The sequence below is a fragment of the Phyllobates terribilis genome, unplaced genomic scaffold (assembly GCF_046119375.1).
Source record: "Phyllobates terribilis strain yellow unplaced genomic scaffold, ASM4611937v1 Scaffold_34__1_contigs__length_13252353, whole genome shotgun sequence".
NCBI lineage: Eukaryota > Metazoa > Chordata > Amphibia > Anura > Dendrobatidae > Phyllobates > Phyllobates terribilis.
This window is the reverse complement of record NW_027362794.1, coordinates 3,497,315-3,512,757: the sequence shown is the minus strand read 5'-3', so window position 1 is coordinate 3,512,757 and position 15,443 is coordinate 3,497,315. Positions and strand designations below refer to the sequence as shown.

The window sequence follows — 15,443 nt, the reverse complement described above, 5'->3', positions numbered from 1 at the left end:
AGAGCCTATTATGACACGCGCAGCCAGCGTTCCATTGCCACATTCCGTCTACTGCAGGCGGGATACCTGGATGGCTGAATGTCACTGAGAAGCTCACAGAGACCGCCATAAGCAACAGTTTAAAAGAATGCCACAGACTAATCAACCAAACTTTTTGGGTTGGTTTCTCTTTTATAGTCTGCAGGCATTAAATGAAAGAAGTCAGTGTTCCAGCAGAGGGAGACAACGTTTCAGAAAAGGCATTGTAGCAAACCAAAAAAGAAATTTTAAGCGCAGCAGAGTAACCAGCTCACATACCTGTTAGCTCAGGTGAGTTTAAAAGGCTGCTGTTGATAACAAGGGCATTTGCTAAATAGATGGTGTGTGTGCAACAATATACTGAAAGGTCAATTATATTGTGCAGCTTATCTCACCACCTGTAGTTATTTAGGTGAAAGCTCCAAAATGCTTGCCTAATATGTCTGTTTATCCAAAAGGAAGTATAGAGGGAGAGCTAGATAGATAGCATTGCATTACATTACATGGCAATGCAATGCACAGTTGCTGAAGTTGAACCAAAATGAGCTTGTCATCTGGCTTCTGCAACTTTTAACATGAAAAATCCAATGAGGAGAAGAAAAGCAAAGCCAAAGAGTCCATCCCAAAATCCGACAAACAAGCCAAATGAACAAAAAGCATTGAATTCAATTCTTTCTGATTTTAGAAACTGCATTAAAGAAGGGGTGCACCGGTCCTGGAGATACTGCAATACCAGGTGAATGCGTGGAGTGGACAGAGCAAGCTCTTTTTCCATCTCCCTGTTCTAAAAATCCATTTAATATATGGTCCCCAGATAGGGGACGTATCAGATATTAAACTGATAAGAACAGATACTACACTTGATCTTAGCCAAAAGGCCGAGAAGCGATAACCAGAATTGGTTTCCGACTACGGTGCCACCCAAGGATTCTGAAAAGTCCATTTGTGGAGATGGCCACCTGGACTCCCGTTAAGAAGACATGCTGTCAACCTCTAGATCCCTCACATGCCTGCACTTTTCGGCTTGCTGCTGCTGCAATCCACGCGTTTTAGATCTGCATAACTCCACCTCTTTTAGCACAGTACCCTCAACCCCCGGCTGTTCCCACCCGCCTCAACACCGTTGGAAGGGAGGAGAACCAATTAAGGCGGGGGGGGGGGTGGAACGAGCAGCTGTCTACCCTTAGCAGGAGGGTTGCTGATTAATTACCTCTCCTGCTGCTGCTGCTGCTGCTGGCTGTCCAGCAGCAGACTGAAGGTGGCTGCTGCTGTGCGCAGGTATATAAAGGCTCAGAGCCTATTATGACACGCGCAGCCAGCGTTCCATTGCCACATTCCGTCTACTGCAGGCGGGATACCTGGATGGCTGAATGTCACTGAGCAGCTCACAGAGACCGCCATAAGCAACAGTTTAAAAGAATGCCACAGACTAATCAACCAAACTTTTTGGGTTGGTTTCTCTTTTATAGTCTGCAGGCATTAAATGAAAGAAGTCAGTGTTCCAGCAGAGGGAGACAACGTTTCAGAAAAGGCATTGTAGCAAACCAAAAAAGAAATTTTAAGCGCAGCAGAGTAACCAGCTCACATACCTGTTAGCTCAGGTGAGTTTAAAAGGCTGCTGTTGATAACAAGGGCATTTGCTAAATAGATGGTGTGTGTGCAACAATATACTGAAAGGTCAATTATATTGTGCAGCTTATCTCACCACCTGTAGTTATTTAGGTGAAAGCTCCAAAATGCTTGCCTAATATGTCTGTTTATCCAAAAGGAAGTATAGAGGGAGAGCTAGATAGATAGCATTGCATTACATTACATGGCAATGCAATGCACAGTTGCTGAAGTTGAACCAAAATGAGCTTGTCATCTGGCTTCTGCAACTTTTAACATGAAAAATCCAATGAGGAGAAGAAAAGCAAAGCCAAAGAGTCCATCCCAAAATCCGACAAACAAGCCAAATGAACAAAAAGCATTGAATTCAATTCTTTCTGATTTTAGAAACTGCATTAAAGAAGGGGTGCACCGGTCCTGGAGATACTGCAATACCAGGTCAATGCGTGGAGTGGACAGAGCAAGCTCTTTTTCCATCTCCCTGTTCTAAAAATCCATTTAATATATGGTCCCCAGATAGGGGACGTATCAGATATTAAACTGATAAGAACAGATACTACACTTGATCTTAGCCAAAAGGCCGAGAAGCGATAACCAGAATTGGTTTCCGACTACGGTGCCACCCAAGGATTCTGAAAAGTCCATTTGTGGAGATGGCCACCTGGACTCCCGTTAAGAAGACATGCTGTCAACCTCTAGATCCCTCACATGCCTGCACTTTTCGGCTTGCTGCTGCTGCAATCCACGCGTTTTAGATCTGCATAACTCCACCTCTTTTAGCACAGTACCCTCAACCCCCGGCTGTTCCCACCCGCCTCAACACCGTTGGAAGGGAGGAGAACCAATTAAGGCGGGGGGGGGGGTGGAACGAGCAGCTGTCTACCCTTAGCAGGAGGGTTGCTGATTAATTACCTCTCCTGCTGCTGCTGCTGCTGGCTGTCCAGCAGCAGACTGAAGGTGGCTGCTGCTGTGCGCAGGTATATAAAGGCTCAGAGCCTATTATGACACGCGCAGCCAGCGTTCCATTGCCACATTCCGTCTACTGCAGGCGGGATACCTGGATGGCTGAATGTCACTGAGAAGCTCACAGAGACCGCCATAAGCAACAGTTTAAAAGAATGCCACAGACTAATCAACCAAACTTTTTGGGTTGGTTTCTCTTTTATAGTCTGCAGGCATTAAATGAAAGAAGTCAGTGTTCCAGCAGAGGGAGACAACGTTTCAGAAAAGGCATTGTAGCAAACCAAAAAAGAAATTTTAAGCGCAGCAGAGTAACCAGCTCACATACCTGTTAGCTCAGGTGAGTTTAAAAGGCTGCTGTTGATAACAAGGGCATTTGCTAAATAGATGGTGTGTGTGCAACAATATACTGAAAGGTCAATTATATTGTGCAGCTTATCTCACCACCTGTAGTTATTTAGGTGAAAGCTCCAAAATGCTTGCCTAATATGTCTGTTTATCCAAAAGGAAGTATAGAGGGAGAGCTAGATAGATAGCATTGCATTACATTACATGGCAATGCAATGCACAGTTGCTGAAGTTGAACCAAAATGAGCTTGTCATCTGGCTTCTGCAACTTTTAACATGAAAAATCCAATGAGGAGAAGAAAAGCAAAGCCAAAGAGTCCATCCCAAAATCCGACAAACAAGCCAAATGAACAAAAAGCATTGAATTCAATTCTTTCTGATTTTAGAAACTGCATTAAAGAAGGGGTGCACCGGTCCTGGAGATACTGCAATACCAGGTCAATGCGTGGAGTGGACAGAGCAAGCTCTTTTTCCATCTCCCTGTTCTAAAAATCCATTTAATATATGGTCCCCAGATAGGGGACGTATCAGATATTAAACTGATAAGAACAGATACTACACTTGATCTTAGCCAAAAGGCCGAGAAGCGATAACCAGAATTGGTTTCCGACTACGGTGCCACCCAAGGATTCTGAAAAGTCCATTTGTGGAGATGGCCACCTGGACTCCCGTTAAGAAGACATGCTGTCAACCTCTAGATCCCTCACATGCCTGCACTTTTCGGCTTGCTGCTGCTGCAATCCACGCGTTTTAGATCTGCATAACTCCACCTCTTTTAGCACAGTACCCTCAACCCCCGGCTGTTCCCACCCGCCTCAACACCGTTGGAAGGGAGGAGAACCAATTAAGGCGGGGGGGGGGGTGGAACGAGCAGCTGTCTACCCTTAGCAGGAGGGTTGCTGATTAATTACCTCTCCTGCTGCTGCTGCTGCTGCTGGCTGTCCAGCAGCAGACTGAAGGTGGCTGCTGCTGTGCGCAGGTATATAAAGGCTCAGAGCCTATTATGACACGCGCAGCCAGCGTTCCATTGCCACATTCCGTCTACTGCAGGCGGGATACCTGGATGGCTGAATGTCACTGAGAAGCTCACAGAGACCGCCATAAGCAACAGTTTAAAAGAATGCCACAGACTAATCAACCAAACTTTTTGGGTTGGTTTCTCTTTTATAGTCTGCAGGCATTAAATGAAAGAAGTCAGTGTTCCAGCAGAGGGAGACAACGTTTCAGAAAAGGCATTGTAGCAAACCAAAAAAGAAATTTTAAGCGCAGCAGAGTAACCAGCTCACATACCTGTTAGCTCAGGTGAGTTTAAAAGGCTGCTGTTGATAACAAGGGCATTTGCTAAATAGATGGTGTGTGTGCAACAATATACTGAAAGGTCAATTATATTGTGCAGCTTATCTCACCACCTGTAGTTATTTAGGTGAAAGCTCCAAAATGCTTGCCTAATATGTCTGTTTATCCAAAAGGAAGTATAGAGGGAGAGCTAGATAGATAGCATTGCATTACATTACATGGCAATGCAATGCACAGTTGCTGAAGTTGAACCAAAATGAGCTTGTCATCTGGCTTCTGCAACTTTTAACATGAAAAATCCAATGAGGAGAAGAAAAGCAAAGCCAAAGAGTCCATCCCAAAATCCGACAAACAAGCCAAATGAACAAAAAGCATTGAATTCAATTCTTTCTGATTTTAGAAACTGCATTAAAGAAGGGGTGCACCGGTCCTGGAGATACTGCAATACCAGGTCAATGCGTGGAGTGGACAGAGCAAGCTCTTTTTCCATCTCCCTGTTCTAAAAATCCATTTAATATATGGTCCCCAGATAGGGGACGTATCAGATATTAAACTGATAAGAACAGATACTACACTTGATCTTAGCCAAAAGGCCGAGAAGCGATAACCAGAATTGGTTTCCGACTACGGTGCCACCCAAGGATTCTGAAAAGTCCATTTGTGGAGATGGCCACCTGGACTCCCGTTAAGAAGACATGCTGTCAACCTCTAGATCCCTCACATGCCTGCACTTTTCGGCTTGCTGCTGCTGCAATCCACGCGTTTTAGATCTGCATAACTCCACCTCTTTTAGCACAGTACCCTCAACCCCCGGCTGTTCCCACCCGCCTCAACACCGTTGGAAGGGAGGAGAACCAATTAAGGCGGGGGGGGGGGGTGGAACGAGCAGCTGTCTACCCTTAGCAGGAGGGTTGCTGATTAATTACCTCTCCTGCTGCTGCTGCTGCTGCTGGCTGTCCAGCAGCAGACTGAAGGTGGCTGCTGCTGTGCGCAGGTATATAAAGGCTCAGAGCCTATTATGACACGCGCAGCCAGCGTTCCATTGCCACATTCCGTCTACTGCAGGCGGGATACCTGGCTGGCTGAATGTCACTGAGAAGCTCACAGAGACCGCCATAAGCAACAGTTTAAAAGAATGCCACAGACTAATCAACCAAACTTTTTGGGTTGGTTTCTCTTTTATAGTCTGCAGGCATTAAATGAAAGAAGTCAGTGTTCCAGCAGAGGGAGACAACGTTTCAGAAAAGGCATTGTAGCAAACCAAAAAAGAAATTTTAAGCGCAGCAGAGTAACCAGCTCACATACCTGTTAGCTCAGGTGAGTTTAAAAGGCTGCTGTTGATAACAAGGGCATTTGCTAAATAGATGGTGTGTGTGCAACAATATACTGAAAGGTCAATTATATTGTGCAGCTTATCTCACCACCTGTAGTTATTTAGGTGAAAGCTCCAAAATGCTTGCCTAATATGTCTGTTTATCCAAAAGGAAGTATAGAGGGAGAGCTAGATAGATAGCATTGCATTACATTACATGGCAATGCAATGCACAGTTGCTGAAGTTGAACCAAAATGAGCTTGTCATCTGGCTTCTGCAACTTTTAACATGAAAAATCCAATGAGGAGAAGAAAAGCAAAGCCAAAGAGTCCATCCCAAAATCCGACAAACAAGCCAAATGAACAAAAAGCATTGAATTCAATTCTTTCTGATTTTAGAAACTGCATTAAAGAAGGGGTGCACCGGTCCTGGAGATACTGCAATACCAGGTCAATGCGTGGAGTGGACAGAGCAAGCTCTTTTTCCATCTCCCTGTTCTAAAAATCCATTTAATATATGGTCCCCAGATAGGGGACGTATCAGATATTAAACTGATAAGAACAGATACTACACTTGATCTTAGCCAAAAGGCCGAGAAGCGATAACCAGAATTGGTTTCCGACTACGGTGCCACCGAAGGATTCTGAAAAGTCCATTTGTGGAGATGGCCACCTGGACTCCCGTTAAGAAGACATGCTGTCAACCTCTAGATCCCTCACATGCCTGCACTTTTCGGCTTGCTGCTGCTGCAATCCACGCGTTTTAGATCTGCATAACTCCACCTCTTTTAGCACAGTACCCTCAACCCCCGGCTGTTCCCACCCGCCTCAACACCGTTGGAAGGGAGGAGAACCAATTAAGGCGGGGGGGGGGGGGGTGGAACGAGCAGCTGTCTACCCTTAGCAGGAGGGTTGCTGATTAATTACCTCTCCTGCTGCTGCTGCTGCTGCTGGCTGTCCAGCAGCAGACTGAAGGTGGCTGCTGCTGTGCGCAGGTATATAAAGGCTCAGAGCCTATTATGACACGCGCAGCCAGCGTTCCATTGCCACATTCCGTCTACTGCAGGCGGGATACCTGGATGGCTGAATGTCACTGAGAAGCTCACAGAGACCGCCATAAGCAACAGTTTAAAAGAATGCCACAGACTAATCAACCAAATTTTTTGGGTTGGTTTCTCTTTTATAGTCTGCAGGCATTAAATGAAAGAAGTCAGTGTTCCAGCAGAGCGAGACAACGTTTCAGAAAAGGCATTGTAGCAAACCAAAAAAGAAATTTTAAGCGCAGCAGAGTAACCAGCTCACATACCTGTTAGCTCAGGTGAGTTTAAAAGGCTGCTGTTGATAACAAGGGCATTTGCTAAATAGATGGTGTGTGTGCAACAATATACTGAAAGGTCAATTATATTGTGCAGCTTATCTCACCACCTGTAGTTATTTAGGTGAAAGCTCCAAAATGCTTGCCTAATATGTCTGTTTATCCAAAAGGAAGTATAGAGGGAGAGCTAGATAGATAGCATTGCATTACATTACATGGCAATGCAATGCACAGTTGCTGAAGTTGAACCAAAATGAGCTTGTCATCTGGCTTCTGCAACTTTTAACATGAAAAATCCAATGAGGAGAAGAAAAGCAAAGCCAAAGAGTCCATCCCAAAATCCGACAAACAAGCCAAATGAACAAAAAGCATTGAATTAAATTCTTTCTGATTTTAGAAACTGCATTAAAGAAGGGGTGCACCGGTCCTGGAGATACTGCAATACCAGGTCAATGCGTGGAGTGGACAGAGCAAGCTCTTTTTCCATCTCCCTGTTCTAAAAATCCATTTAATATATGGTCCCCAGATAGGGGACGTATCAGATATTAAACTGATAAGAACAGATACTACACTTGATCTTAGCCAAAAGGCCGAGAAGCGATAACCAGAATTGGTTTCTGACTACGGTGCCACCCAAGGATTCTGAAAAGTCCATTTGTGGAGATGGCCACCTGGACTCCCGTTAAGAAGACATGCTGTCAACCTCTAGATCCCTCACATGCCTGCACTTTTCGGCTTGCTGCTGCTGCAATCCACGCGTTTTAGATCTGCATAACTCCACCTCTTTTAGCACAGTACCCTCAACCCCCGGCTGTTCCCACCCGCCTCAACACCGTTGGAAGGGAGGAGAACCAATTAAGGCGGGGGGGGGAGGGGGTGGAACGAGCAGCTGTCTACCCTTAGCAGGAGGGTTGCTGATTAATTACCTCTCCTGCTGCTGCTGCTGCTGCTGGCTGTCCAGCAGCAGACTGAAGGTGGCTGCTGCTGTGCGCAGGTATATAAAGGCTCAGAGCCTATTATGACACGCGCAGCCAGCGTTCCATTGCCACATTCCGTCTACTGCAGGCGGGATACCTGGATGGCTGAATGTCACTGAGAAGCTCACAGAGACCGCCATAAGCAACAGTTTAAAAGAATGCCACAGACTAATCAACCAAACTTTTTGGGTTGGTTTCTCTTTTATAGTCTGCAGGCATTAAATGAAAGAAGTCAGTGTTCCAGCATAGGGAGACAACGTTTCAGAAAAGGCATTGTAGCAAACCAAAAAAGAAATTTTAAGCGCAGCAGAGTAACCAGCTCACATACCTGTTAGCTCAGGTGAGTTTAAAAGGCTGCTGTTGATAACAAGGGCATTTGCTAAATAGATGGTGTGTGTGCAACAATATACTGAAAGGTCAATTATATTGTGCAGCTTATCTCACCACCTGTAGTTATTTAGGTGAAAGCTCCAAAATGCTTGCCTAATATGTCTGTTTATCCAAAAGGAAGTATAGAGGGAGAGCTAGATAGATAGCATTGCATTACATTACATGGCAATGCAATGCACAGTTGCTGAAGTTGAACCAAAATGAGCTTGTCATCTGGCTTCTGCAACTTTTAACATGAAAAATCCAATGAGGAGAAGAAAAGCAAAGCCAAAGAGTCCATCCCAAAATCCGACAAGCAAGCCAAATGAACAAAAAGCATTGAATTCAATTCTTTCTGATTTTAGAAACTGCATTAAAGAAGGGGTGCACCGGTCCTGGAGATACTGCAATACCAGGTCAATGCGTGGAGTGGACAGAGCAAGCTCTTTTTCCATCTCACTGTTCTAAAAATCCATTTAATATATGGTCCCCAGATAGGGGACGTATCAGATATTAAACTGATAAGAACAGATACTACACTTGATCTTAGCCAAAAGGCCGAGAAGCGATAACCAGAATTGGTTTCCGACTACGGTGCCACCCAAGGATTCTGAAAAGTCCATTTGTGGAGATGGCCACCTGGACTCCCGTTAAGAAGACATGCTGTCAACCTCTAGATCCCTCACATGCCTGCACTTTTCGGCTTGCTGCTGCTGCAATCCACGCGTTTTAGATCTGCATAACTCCACCTCTTTTAGCACAGTACCCTCAACCCCCGGCTGTTCCCACCCGCCTCAACACCGTTGGAAGGGAGGAGAACCAATTAAGGCGGGGGGGGGGGGTGGAACGAGCAGCTGTCTACCCTTAGCAGGAGGGTTGCTGATTAATTACCTCTCCTGCTGCTGCTGCTGCTGCTGGCTGTCCAGCAGCAGACTGAAGGTGGCTGCTGCTGTGCGCAGGTATATAAAGGCTCAGAGCCTATTATGACACGCGCAGCCAGCGTTCCATTGCCACATTCCGTCTACTGCAGGCGGGATACCTGGATGGCTGAATGTCACTGAGAAGCTCACAGAGACCACCATAAGCAACAGTTTAAAAGAATGCCACAGACTAACCAACCAAACTTTTTGGGTTGGTTTCTCTTTTATAGTCTGCAGGCATTAAATGAAAGAAGTCAGTGTTCCAGCAGAGGGAGACAACGTTTCAGAAAAGGCATTGTAGCAAACCAAAAAAGAAATTTTAAGCGCAGCAGAGTAACCAGCTCACATACCTGTTAGCTCAGGTGAGTTTAAAAGGCTGCTGTTGGTAACAAGGGCATTTGCTAAATAGATGGTGTGTGTGCAACAATATACTGAAAGGTCAATTATATTGTGCAGCTTATCTCACCACCTGTAGTTATTTAGGTGAAAGCTCCAAAATGCTTGCCTAATATGTCTGTTTATCCAAAAGGAAGTATAGAGGGAGAGCTAGATAGATAGCATTGCATTACATTACATGGCAATGCAATGCACAGTTGCTGAAGTTGAACCAAAATGAGCTTGTCATCTGGCTTCTGCAACTTTTAACATGAAAAATCCAATGAGGAGAAGAAAAGCAAAGCCAAAGAGTCCATCCCAAAATCCGACAAACAAGCCAAATGAACAAAAAGCATTGAATTCAATTCTTTCTGATTTTAGAAACTGCATTAAAGAAGGGGTGCACCGGTCCTGGAGATACTGCAATACCAGGTCAATGCGTGGAGTGGACAGAGCAAGCTCTTTTTCCATCTCCCTGTTCTAAAAATCCATTTAATATATGGTCCCCAGATAGGGGACGTATCAGATATTAAACTGATAAGAACAGATACTACACTTGATCTTAGCCAAAAGGCCGAGAAGCGATAACCAGAATTGGTTTCCGACTACGGTGCCACCCAAGGATTCTGAAAAGTCCATTTGTGGAGATGGCCACCTGGACTCCCGTTAAGAAGACATGCTGTCAACCTCTAGATCCCTCACATGCCTGCACTTTTCGGCTTGCTGCTGCTGCAATCCACGCGTTTTAGATCTGCATAACTCCACCTCTTTTAGCACAGTACCCTCAACCCCCGGCTGTTCCCACCCGCCTCAACACCGTTGGAAGGGAGGAGAACCAATTAAGGCGGGGGGGGGGGTGGAACGAGCAGCTGTCTACCCTTAGCAGGAGGGTTGCTGATTAATTACCTCTCCTGCTGCTGCTGCTGCTGCTGGCTGTCCAGCAGCAGACTGAAGGTGGCTGCTGCTGTGCGCAGGTATATAAAGGCTCAGAGCCTATTATGACACGCGCAGCCAGCGTTCCATTGCCACATTCCGTCTACTGCAGGCGGGATACCTGGATGGCTGAATGTCACTGAGAAGCTCACAGAGACCGCCATAAGCAACAGTTTAAAAGAATGCCACAGACTAATCAACCAAACTTTTTGGGTTGGTTTCTCTTTTATAGTCTGCAGGCATTAAATGAAAGAAGTCAGTGTTCCAGCAGAGGGAGACAACGTTTCAGAAAAGGCATTGTAGCAAACCAAAAAAGAAATTTTAAGCGCAGCAGAGTAACCAGCTCACATACCTGTTAGCTCAGGTGAGTTTAAAAGGCTGCTGTTGATAACAAGGGCATTTGCTAAATAGATGGTGTGTGTGCAACAATATACTGAAAGGTCAATTATATTGTGCAGCTTATCTCACCACCTGTAGTTATTTAGGTGAAAGCTCCAAAATGCTTGCCTAATATGTCTGTTTATCCAAAAGGAAGTATAGAGGGAGAGCTAGATAGATAGCATTGCATTACATTACATGGCAATGCAATGCACAGTTGCTGAAGTTGAACCAAAATGAGCTTGTCATCTGGCTTCTGCAACTTTTAACATGAAAAATCCAATGAGGAGAAGAAAAGCAAAGCCAAAGAGTCCATCCCAAAATCCGACAAACAAGCCAAATGAACAAAAAGCATTGAATTCAATTCTTTCTGATTTTAGAAACTGCATTAAAGAAGGGGTGCACCGGTCCTGGAGATACTGCAATACCAGGTCAATGCGTGGAGTGGACAGAGCAAGCTCTTTTTCCATCCCCCTGTTCTAAAAATCCATTTAATATATGGTCCCCAGATAGGGGACGTATCAGATATTAAACTGATAAGAACAGATACTACACTTGATCTTAGCCAAAAGGCCGAGAAGCGATAACCAGAATTGGTTTCCGACTACGGTGCCACCCAAGGATTCTGAAAAGTCCATTTGTGGAGATGGCCACCTGGACTCCCGTTAAGAAGACATGCTGTCAACCTCTAGATCCCTCACATGCCTGCACTTTTCGGCTTGCTGCTGCTGCAATCCACGCGTTTTAGATCTGCATAACTCCACCTCTTTTAGCACAGTACCCTCAACCCCCGGCTGTTCCCACCCACCTCAACACCGTTGGAAGGGAGGAGAACCAATTAAGGCGGGGGGGGGGGTGGAACGAGCAGCTGTCTACCCTTAGCAGGAGGGTTGCTGATTAATTACCTCTCCTGCTGCTGCTGCTGCTGCTGCTGGCTGTCCAGCAGCAGACTGAAGGTGGCTGCTGCTGTGCGCAGGTATATAAAGGCTCAGAGCCTATTATGACACGCGCAGCCAGCGTTCCATTGCCACATTCCGTCTACTGCAGGCGGGATACCTGGATGGCTGAATGTCACTGAGAAGCTCACAGAGACCGCCATAAGCAACAGTTTAAAAGAATGCCACAGACTAATCAACCAAACTTTTTGGGTTGGTTTCTCTTTTATAGTCTGCAGGCATTAAATGAAAGAAGTCAGTGTTCCAGCAGAGGGAGAAAACGTTTCAGAAAAGGCATTGTAGCAAACCAAAAAAGAAATTTTAAGCGCAGCAGAGTAACCAGCTCACATACCTGTTAGCTCAGGTGAGTTTAAAAGGCTGCTGTTGATAACAAGGGCATTTGCTAAATAGATGGTGTGTGTGCAACAATATACTGAAAGGTCAATTATATTGTGCAGCTTATCTCACCACCTGTAGTTATTTAGGTGAAAGCTCCAAAATGCTTGCCTAATATGTCTGTTTATCCAAAGGGAAGTATAGAGGGAGAGCTAGATAGATAGCATTGCATTACATTACATGGCAATGCAATGCACAGTTGCTGAAGTTGAACCAAAATGAGCTTGTCATCTGGCTTCTGCAACTTTTAACATGAAAAATCCAATGAGGAGAAGAAAAGCAAAGCCAAAGAGTCCATCCCAAAATCCGACAAACAAGCCAAATGAACAAAAAGCATTGAATTCAATTCTTTCTGATTTTAGAAACTGCATTAAAGAAGGGGTGCACCGGTCCTGGAGATACTGCAATACCAGGTCAATGCGTGGAGTGGACAGAGCAAGCTCTTTTTCCATCTCCCTGTTCTAAAAATCCATTTAATATATGGTCCCCAGATAGGGGACGTATCAGATATTAAACTGATAAGAACAGATACTACACTTGATCTTAGCCAAAAGGCCGAGAAGCGATAACCAGAATTGGTTTCCGACTACGGTGCCACCCAAGGATTCTGAAAAGTCCATTTGTGGAGATGGCCACCTGGACTCCCGTTAAGAAGACATGCTGTCAACCTCTAGATCCCTCACATGCCTGCACTTTTCGGCTTGCTGCTGCTGCAATCCACGCGTTTTAGATCTGCATAACTCCACCTCTTTTAGCACAGTACCCTCAACCCCCGGCTGTTCCCACCCGCCTCAACACCGTTGGAAGGGAGGAGAACCAATTAAGGCGGGGGGGGGGTGGAACGAGCAGCTGTCTACCCTTAGCAGGAGGGTTGCTGATTAATTACCTCTCCTGCTGCTGCTGCTGCTGCTGGTTGTCCAGCAGCAGACTGAAGGTGGCTGCTGCTGTGCGCAGGTATATAAAGGCTCAGAGCCTATTATGACACGCGCAGCCAGCGTTCCATTGCCACATTCCGTCTACTGCAGGCGGGATACCTGGATGGCTGAATGTCACTGAGAAGCTCACAGAGACCGCCATAAGCAACAGTTTAAAAGAATGCCACAGACTAATCAACCAAACTTTTTGGGTTGGTTTCTCTTTTATAGTCTGCAGGCATTAAATGAAAGAAGTCAGTGTTCCAGCAGAGGGAGACAACGTTTCAGAAAAGGCATTGTAGCAAACCAAAAAAGAAATTTTAAGCGCAGCAGAGTAACCAGCTCACATACCTGTTAGCTCAGGTGAGTTTAAAAGGCTGCTGTTGATAACAAGGGCATTTGCTAAATAGATGGTGTGTGTGCAACAATATACTGAAAGGTCAATTATATTGTGCAGCTTATCTCACCACCTGTAGTTATTTAGGTGAAAGCTCCAAAATGCTTGCCTAATATGTCTGTTTATCCAAAAGGAAGTATAGAGGGAGAGCTAGATAGATAGCATTGCATTACATTACATGGCAATGCAATGCACAGTTGTTGAAGTTGAACCAAAATGAGCTTGTCATCTGGCTTCTGCAACTTTTAACATGAAAAATCCAATGAGGAGAAGAAAAGCAAAGCCAAAGAGTCCATCCCAAAATCCGACAAACAAGCCAAATGAACAAAAAGCATTGAATTCAATTCTTTCTGATTTTAGAAACTGCATTAAAGAAGGGGTGCACCGGTCCTGGAGATACTGCAATACCAGGTCAATGCGTGGAGTGGACAGAGCAAGCTCTTTTTCCATCTCCCTGTTCTAAAAATCCATTTAATATATGGTCCCCAGATAGGGGACGTATCAGATATTAAACTGATAAGAACAGATACTACACTTGATCTTAGCCAAAAGGCCGAGAAGCGATAACCAGAATTGGTTTCCGACTACGGTGCCACCCAAGGATTCTGAAAAGTCCATTTGTGGAGATGGCCACCTGGACTCCCGTTAAGAAGACATGCTGTCAACCTCTAGATCCCTCACATGCCTGCACTTTTCGGCTTGCTGCTGCTGCAATCCACGCGTTTTAGATCTGCATAACTCCACCTCTTTTAGCACAGTACCCTCAACCCCCGGCTGTTCCCACCCGCCTCAACACCGTTGGAAGGGAGGATAACCACTTAAGGCGGGGGGGGGGGGGAACGAGCAGCTGTCTACCCTTAGCAGGAGGGTTGCTGATTAATTACCTCTCCTGCTGCTGCTGCTGCTGCTGGCTGTCCAGCAGCAGACTGAAGGTAGCTGCTGCTGTGCGCAGGTATATAAAGGCTCAGAGCCTATTATGACACGCGCAGCCAGCGTTCCATTGCCACATTCCGTCTACTGCAGGCGGGATACCTGGATGGCTGAATGTCACTGAGAAGCTCACAGAGACCGCCATAAGCAACAGTTTAAAAGAATGCCACAGACTAATCAACCAAACTTTTTGGGTTGGTTTCTCTTTTATAGTCTGCAGGCATTAAATGAAAGAAGTCAGTGTTCCAGCAGAGGGAGACAACGTTTCAGAAAAGGCATTGTAGCAAACCAAAAAAGAAATTTTAAGCGCAGCAGAGTAACCAGCTCACATACCTGTTAGCTCAGGTGAGTTTAAAAGGCTGCTGTTGATAACAAGGGCATTTGCTAAATAGATGGTGTGTGTGCAACAATATACTGAAAGGTCAATTATATTGTGCAGCTTATCTCACCACCTGTAGTTATTTAGGTGAAAGCTCCAAAATGCTTGCCTAATATGTCTGTTTATCCAAAAGGAAGTATAGAGGGAGAGCTAGATAGATAGCATTGCATTACATTACATGGCAATGCAATGCACAGTTGCTGAAGTTGAACCAAAATGAGCTTGTCATCTGGCTTCTGCAACTTTTAACATGAAAAATCCAATGAGGAGAAGAAAAGCAAAGCCAAAGAGTCCATCCCAAAATCCGACAAACAAGCCAAATGAACAAAAAGCATTGAATTCAATTCTTTCTGATTTTAGAAACTGCATTAAAGAAGGGGTGCACCGGTCCTGGAGATACTGCAATACCAGGTCAATGCGTGGAGTGGACAGAGCAAGCTCTTTTTCCATCTCCCTGTTCTAAAAATCCATTTAATATATGGTCCCCAGATAGGGGACGTATCAGATATTAAACTGATAAGAACAGATACTACACTTGATCTTAGCCAAAAGGCCGAGAAGCGATAACCAGAATTGGTTTCCGACTACGGTGCCACCCAAGGATTCTGAAAAGTCCATTTGTGGAGATGGCCACCTGGACTCCCGTTAAGAAGACATGCTGTCAACCTCTAGATCCCTCACAT

The 15,443-nt window shown here is 45.2% G+C and overlaps 12 non-coding genes across 12 annotated transcripts; all 12 read right to left on the bottom strand.

The window, feature by feature from the left end:
• Positions 1 to 717: 717 nt before the first annotated feature.
• LOC141181737 (U2 spliceosomal RNA) lies at positions 718 to 908 on the bottom strand. Its single transcript, XR_012257286.1, has one exon. It is a non-coding gene; the product is annotated as a U2 spliceosomal RNA (small nuclear RNA).
• A 1,119-nt stretch (positions 909 to 2,027) lies between these two features.
• On the bottom strand, positions 2,028 to 2,218 carry LOC141182546 (U2 spliceosomal RNA). Its single transcript, XR_012257902.1, has one exon. It is a non-coding gene; the product is annotated as a U2 spliceosomal RNA (small nuclear RNA).
• A 1,116-nt stretch (positions 2,219 to 3,334) lies between these two features.
• Positions 3,335 to 3,525, bottom strand: LOC141182545 (U2 spliceosomal RNA). The gene has a single exon (XR_012257901.1). It is a non-coding gene; the product is annotated as a U2 spliceosomal RNA (small nuclear RNA).
• Positions 3,526 to 4,644: 1,119 nt separating this feature from the next.
• LOC141182544 (U2 spliceosomal RNA) lies at positions 4,645 to 4,835 on the bottom strand. The gene has a single exon (XR_012257900.1). It is a non-coding gene; the product is annotated as a U2 spliceosomal RNA (small nuclear RNA).
• A 1,120-nt stretch (positions 4,836 to 5,955) lies between these two features.
• Positions 5,956 to 6,146, bottom strand: LOC141182543 (U2 spliceosomal RNA). The gene has a single exon (XR_012257899.1). It is a non-coding gene; the product is annotated as a U2 spliceosomal RNA (small nuclear RNA).
• Positions 6,147 to 7,268: 1,122 nt separating this feature from the next.
• On the bottom strand, positions 7,269 to 7,459 carry LOC141182542 (U2 spliceosomal RNA). Its single transcript, XR_012257898.1, has one exon. It is a non-coding gene; the product is annotated as a U2 spliceosomal RNA (small nuclear RNA).
• A 1,123-nt stretch (positions 7,460 to 8,582) lies between these two features.
• Positions 8,583 to 8,773, bottom strand: LOC141181796 (U2 spliceosomal RNA). The gene has a single exon (XR_012257339.1). It is a non-coding gene; the product is annotated as a U2 spliceosomal RNA (small nuclear RNA).
• A 1,120-nt stretch (positions 8,774 to 9,893) lies between these two features.
• On the bottom strand, positions 9,894 to 10,084 carry LOC141182540 (U2 spliceosomal RNA). The gene has a single exon (XR_012257896.1). It is a non-coding gene; the product is annotated as a U2 spliceosomal RNA (small nuclear RNA).
• A 1,119-nt stretch (positions 10,085 to 11,203) lies between these two features.
• Positions 11,204 to 11,394, bottom strand: LOC141181540 (U2 spliceosomal RNA). The gene has a single exon (XR_012257107.1). It is a non-coding gene; the product is annotated as a U2 spliceosomal RNA (small nuclear RNA).
• Positions 11,395 to 12,516: 1,122 nt separating this feature from the next.
• LOC141182539 (U2 spliceosomal RNA) lies at positions 12,517 to 12,707 on the bottom strand. The gene has a single exon (XR_012257895.1). It is a non-coding gene; the product is annotated as a U2 spliceosomal RNA (small nuclear RNA).
• Positions 12,708 to 13,825: 1,118 nt separating this feature from the next.
• Positions 13,826 to 14,016, bottom strand: LOC141182538 (U2 spliceosomal RNA). Its single transcript, XR_012257894.1, has one exon. It is a non-coding gene; the product is annotated as a U2 spliceosomal RNA (small nuclear RNA).
• A 1,118-nt stretch (positions 14,017 to 15,134) lies between these two features.
• On the bottom strand, positions 15,135 to 15,325 carry LOC141182536 (U2 spliceosomal RNA). Its single transcript, XR_012257893.1, has one exon. It is a non-coding gene; the product is annotated as a U2 spliceosomal RNA (small nuclear RNA).
• Positions 15,326 to 15,443: the final 118 nt, after the last annotated feature.